General features: G+C 36.7%; 1 long non-coding RNA gene across 1 annotated transcript; it reads right to left on the reverse strand.

Moving 5' to 3' along the window:
* Positions 1-334: 334 nt before the first annotated feature.
* On the reverse strand, positions 335-3,620 carry LOC137242369 (uncharacterized). Its single transcript, XR_010950205.1, has 2 exons — positions 2,101-3,620; positions 335-882 (listed from the first exon to the last, which is right to left on the reverse strand). It is a non-coding gene; the product is annotated as an uncharacterized lncRNA (long non-coding RNA).
* Between the last annotated feature and the right edge of the window lie 2,851 nt (positions 3,621-6,471).

The following is a 6,471-nucleotide window of genomic DNA, read 5'->3' on the forward strand; positions in this document are numbered from 1 at the left end:
GACTGAAGGAGTGGTTCGAAAAGTTTGAATGATTCAAAAAATGTTCCTGGTAAGGGCCCCCTAGTGGAAGTCCAACTGGGGCCCCATTTCTATAGTTACGCCACTGGAAGTGATACCATTTTCTGGTAGATCTGCATACAAGAAATTTTCGTGGAACCCCCAAAATCTTGAGTTAGAGGCGAAAAACTAGTTTTTGCTACCTCTTCACACTAATGACCCTGTACCGTAGTTGGCCATGGTCTCAGATTTCGCAAGAAGAGACATATCCCTTTTTATTTGTTGGTAAAATATTTCCATTATAATATAAAAGCAAATATATGAAGTTCACTTAATGTCTATTTACGAAAATACTATATTATATTGATAATAAACAAAATAACAAGTTCATTTACAAACGAAAAAAGAACAATTCTTTTAGAATAAAAAAATTAACAACTATATTTAAAACTCCTCCAACAAAAGGGTGTTTTCAACCCTTGCAATTTCTGCCACTGTGAGTCCTTTTGTAACAACAGAGGGTGGAAGTTGAAGCTCCCTCTCCAGTTTCAGGCATTGAAGTTTCCTGTAATAAACTTCAACCTCGACAAGCTCCAGTCGACATTTTTTTTCTCTATCCAAATTTTCACTTGGAAACTTGGTAGAGCTCTTCCTCTTCCTTATGGGTGCAGTTGGGTTTGCAGGTACTTCCTGTGCGTTCGATATTATGGAATCAGACTCAGATGTTGGAAGGCTTTCTGAAATTCTATAGCTTTCTGGTAAATTCAGTCCATCTACCACAGCTGAGTCTGATTCCAGAATATCTAGGATGGCCAAGTCTCCTTCCTCCATAATGCAAATCTTCCCACCTGCGGACCCAGTTTTTCGGGCGTTATCCCTTTTAGTCTGCAAAAAACAAAAATACATTCAAGGATAAATCTATATTTTATTATTGATTACACTCAATTAATTTGTTACGCGTGTTTTTCAGGAACGCATCTAGCATGTAAAAAGAGAATTGAGTGTATTTTAAACAATCATAACCCAACAAATATTTTTATCAAATCTCAATTTGAGATGCATTTGAAGCCTTATATATAAGTTATCTTTCAGACAAACTTTATGCCCAATGACATGAGTACAAGAAAATAAGGTGTTTTATAAGGAATTTTTCATACTATTAAAACTCCTTAGGAATTTAAGGCCTTATTGTATAAACTTTATTTTCGAATGGAAAAAGGCTTATATAAGGTTCAAAATTTTTGGTGGGATGCTATATTGCGTTTGAATGTATTTATGGTCTTTTATAATGATTTGTGTAATAAAAATAATAATGATTTGTGGTGGAGTGCAATAACGGCCGCGGAAATAGCGCCCCTGGGCGTTATTTCTTAAAAAAGAAATAGGGCCAGCGGGCGTTATTTCCTCTTTGAAAAAGCATTAAAACCCAAGGTTTTTATTTCCTTTTTCCAGTGGACGTTATTTCCCTTTCGGAGAAGAAATGAAGCCCGCAGGCGTTCTTTCCTTTTAACAGTAAATAAAGCCCGTGGGCCTTCCACAGTCATGAAATATAGCGCCACAGGCGAAAATTTGGAATAAAAAAGCGCACGATATTTTTAAACTGTTCAGGCGATTTTTAGTTCCAAATTTTCATTAACTATAACGACAAAGCACGACATTATGTTCATTAATATTAGTTAAAATTAAAAAAGTTAAATGTAGTAAAAAGGAATAAAAGTAAGAAAGATTACTAAAAAGAAAATCAGCACTGACAATAAGCAATAAGTAATAGATTCAGTAACGAGCAGTTTGAGATGCACTGTATTCTGGCACTTAAAAAAACAACCCCAAACAGCTGTGATAAAAGTAGGAAAGATAGACAAAAAATGCACAACAACAATTAAGCAAAAGCCAATCTACAGCAACAAACATTATGCAAAATGACTCGGCAAATAACGCGCGCAGTCTTAATTGACTTTCATCAGCGGCGCTATTTCCGCGGCCGTTATTGTACTCCACCATGATTTGTGTATTGTATTAGGTACAAGTAATACAAATTCTAACAAAAACAAGTGATGCAAATAAAATTATTTGCATGTATAGACAATAAATTGTTTTACTTACCAATGTTCGACTCTTCCATAGCCCAAACAAGTTATCCCTCGTATAAGTCCACGTTTTTTGGGCCGACGCCAGTTGCAGTGACTGGGCTTTATTTAAAACTTCCTCCCAGGCTGCCTGCTTATCTAATTTATTAACCTTCAAAATGAAATATAAGCTTAAATATGTTCTAAATACTCACAATAATTTTATAAAAATATACTTGCTTTATTCTTTTGAAAGCTAGCAAATAAAATATCTTTTTTTCTTTAATTAGCTTTAGTACGGCTAATTTTTTTTCTATTTTTAATTTTCGGCTCTTGATCACACAATGCAAAGTGAAAAAAATCAAAACAAATGCAAAGACGTTTCTGTGGCTTGTGGAACACCTTGCACGCCCACTTTTCAATAGAACGCAAAGACTGTGCAGAGAGTGAAAATCTTTGCAAAAATACGTTCCGTTAGCAAAGCCTTTGCAAAACTAAGCTCAACATATAGTGAGATTTGCAAACAATATTGTGGAACAGAAACACTTTTTGTTGTTTTGTTGTTTTGTGGAAGAGGGCCCTGGTATGTGCGGGGCGAAGAAAATAAGGAACAGATGAAAAAGAAGAGAGAATAAGTAAAAAACCGGTAACACAAATGATGGCAAAACTGCGAGAAGATTTTCTGGAGATCCTGAAATAACATCAGACATAACCGGCATAAACATCAATCTTTTGAAAAGGTTTCATACAATACTTTCATGCATAGGATGTGGGTTTCAAATAAATTCTGAAGCTTTTGACCACTACGTGACAGAGACAACGGTACTGTATTTATCGGAATATGCTTTGTACAATATGCCAGTGAGCGTATATAAAACTTTGTTTCATGGAAAGAATATAATCGTGTCTGCTATTCTTCCTACTGGTCAACTTTCGGAAGAAGGTCAAGAGATGCACGAAACACAAAAAAGTCAAGAATTTGTAGTTACTTGGATTTGCTGCACAGATTGCTGATATCGTCAGACCCGCTCATAAACAGTTTGCGGAAAACCCTTAGGTCAAAGCGGCGAGCATTAACGAGTGAAGGCTTATTATCTGAACCAGAGCATGTCGACGATATTGACTCCGACTAACTTTATACCAGTTAGAATATCACGTTTTATTTATAGGTATGTATTTCGATTCATTTTTTACAAATATATGTACCTTGACTTGAAAATAAAATTTTTTAAATATTAATCAAAAGCCTCTAAGCTGAAGTTAGGAAATCTAAACAATTTTTATTTATATTGGCACTGCAAAATGCTTTTAAAGTAGAAAATATGATTATGTGAAATTTCACCTTATATGGGGGCAAGGGGAAAAAGTGGGCGGATTGCGCCCATTTTTATTCTCAAATCAGATTTAGGTATCTGCAACCACACTGCAAAATTTCAAATGAATTGCTCCATTGGTTTGGCTGTTATTAATTTTGGCATCCTAAAAGTGAAAAAAGTTACACTGTGCGCCGATGACTGCACAATAATGGCCACAGGCCCAGACCCACAGATCAATGAGCTTTGTAACAGAATAAATAGAACTTAATTTTATTTGTAAGTGATAACATTTTTTGCGAAATAAATGTGTGAATCCAAGTAATCATAAGGACAGGCATCACCCACCTCTGGAGATAAAATTAAATTTTTATTACTTTACTCCAGATACTTCTGAGTGCAGGCTAATTTTTCCTTGTGCGATTTTCCCACTTTCAATGATTTCTTATTTGTTATTTGAAATAAACTAGAAGCAGCTACTTGGGAGGCTTGACACCTCAGATAGCTTTTCTGTTTTTAAAAATATTTACTTTTATAAGATTCCGGTACGAAGGAAAAGGCCTTACAAATTGCCTTACAAGCGGGCGAAATGGGAGGAGCACCTAAGCGGTTGTAACCTCTCTGCTGGTGTAGGTAAGCTTTGGTCCACCGTAAAGTCCCTATCGAATCCGTCTAAGCACATTGACAAAATTTCCATCGCCTTTGGCGATAAAGTGCTGTCGGATGCGAAAAAATGCGCGAGCGCTTTCTGCCGACAATATATAATACATTCTACGGTCGACAAAGATAGACGGAGGGCCAACAGACAAGCACATAAATTCAGCGCGTCTCCAATTACCATCACCGCCAAAGAGGTTGAGGATGCCATCGGTCATGCTAAACCATCCAAAGCAGTGGGCCCAGACGGCATAGCCATGCCGATTCTTAAAAGCCTAGGGAAAGAGGGTTTCAAATATTTAGCGCATGTCTTCAACCTGTCTCTTTCCACCTTTGTCATTCCCGAAAAATGGAAAATGGCCAAGGTGGTCCCACTACTAAAGCCTGGGAAACCAGCTAACATAGGAGAGTCATATCGCCCGATATCTCTCCTATCGCCAGTAGCCAAGACGCTTGAAGCCATTCTGCTCCCCTACTTCAACGCAAATTTGCAGATAGCCTGTCATCAGCATGGCTTCAGAAAACTCCATAGCACCACCACCGCGCTAAATGCCATTAGCACCCAGATAAATTGCCACCAGAAGGAGTTACTATCGTTTTCTACGCCGCACAGTGTAACTTTTTTCACTTTTAGGATTCCAAAAGTCCAAAAAATAATGTTCTCCAATCTCAAAAATGTTTTGACATGCAACAGATTAATAACCAACTTTTAAGAAAATGTATACACAGCAAAGTAAAAACCCCACGCTCACCGTGGTAAGCATTATGAAACTTGGATAATTGAAACAAGTGTAAAAATCATTTCACAGTCCAAAATTTTTGACCGATTTTGTGGCCACGTGGTGGATTTTTCGAAAACTGTTTTGACTTCAAACAGTTTCATTTAACATACTTGGGTAGTTTATAAAAACATTGGTCAGTTTCGACCACATAGGCATTTTTTTTTTTTTTGTTTTAGACAGCCACTAAAGGATTTGTAAGCTTAGAAAATGTTTCGTTTTCAATAGAATAAAACTTGCCTGATTCCGCCCAATTCCTTTGCACGAATACATACTCATTAAAGGGAATTTCATATAGTTTCATATAAAAAAAAAAACCATTGCGAAATTTGGCGTTTTTCTTTATAATCGCTAACTTAAGGTCTCTATGCCCTCGCTCACGTATGAAGCGCAGTGACCTAACAATGGAATGTCTTCAATTGAAGTCTACAATGCTAGATCCCAAAAAAAGACAGTTATACCTGAAATGGTAAAACCCCAGAAAAAGTACACTTGTGCACTGAATAGCCTTCATTGTTTGTCATATGAGTTTTCCCATAGTTAACGAGGTGTGCACTTATAATAAACTTATGTTATGTATGCACGCCTACCTGAGGGTCGTCTGTTATGGGTGATACTTCTAAGCAATTGAGTGCTTCGGGAATATACATATGTATGTATACATCACATAAACGCCTACCTAAAGCTCGCTCGGAGTTTGAGATCTTAGATCTTTAAAACAAAGAAATGGGTAAGTATTATTAGCAGGTATTATTTTCCCGGAAAAACCCAGTTTCTTATTCTATGACAAGTGATATAATAAAACGCTTGGGCTAAGACTATATAAATAGGGAACAAAGCTAAAAATGTATCATACCAAAGACGGACTGCATTGAAGTAAAACCAACTGCACTGGACCAAATTTTCCTATATCATCAACTAAATATGGCTATTTCACGAAATGCACTCTTTGGAGTTTGGCTAAAAAGCAAAGATGGAGAAACGTTAGCTGTTACAAACAACAATTTTCGGAAGAAAACAAATCGGAGACTAGTATGTTTTTCACTTCACTAGTACTCCTTCAAATGTATACAATGGTTGACAAACGAAAGGTTATAGTTTGGAGTAATCCTGCTCAATCTTCCACAAGATACTGCCGCCCGATAAAATTTGTTTTTGCAAAAGAAACACGAGATGTCATTTCAAAGGCGGTGCAATCTGTCAAAGACCAAATTTCCAGTCTTCGCCCTACAACAATTCAAACAGATAACCTAAACTTACTGGTGAAATTAACGTTTGTGTTGTGCATGATTGATGGCAAAGTTTGCAACGCTCTGTCGGCATATACATCATCGCAAAAGTGCTACATATGTTGAAAAAAACCATGCTTGCTTTCGGAATTTCCCCTTTACATTCTTGGATACGATGCATGGAATGTATGCTACATATCGCATATCGAATGGAAATGAAGACCTGGGCCCTATTCCACAAAACAACTTATCAACTTTTCACTTTGCACTTTGCAAATTTTTCGTCAATTTGCAAAACTTTGTGTTCCTCAGAAGTGTAAAATTTGATCAGTTATAAGCTGAAGTTGATAAGTGTAATTTGAAATCTTTGCAGTTTTTGTACCCTCTTTTCGATTTCCGTTCCACGTACATTCTCTTGTGCAAAGTGCAA

Source organism: Eurosta solidaginis, chromosome 2 (assembly GCF_040869045.1).
Source record: "Eurosta solidaginis isolate ZX-2024a chromosome 2, ASM4086904v1, whole genome shotgun sequence".
NCBI lineage: Eukaryota > Metazoa > Arthropoda > Insecta > Diptera > Tephritidae > Eurosta > Eurosta solidaginis.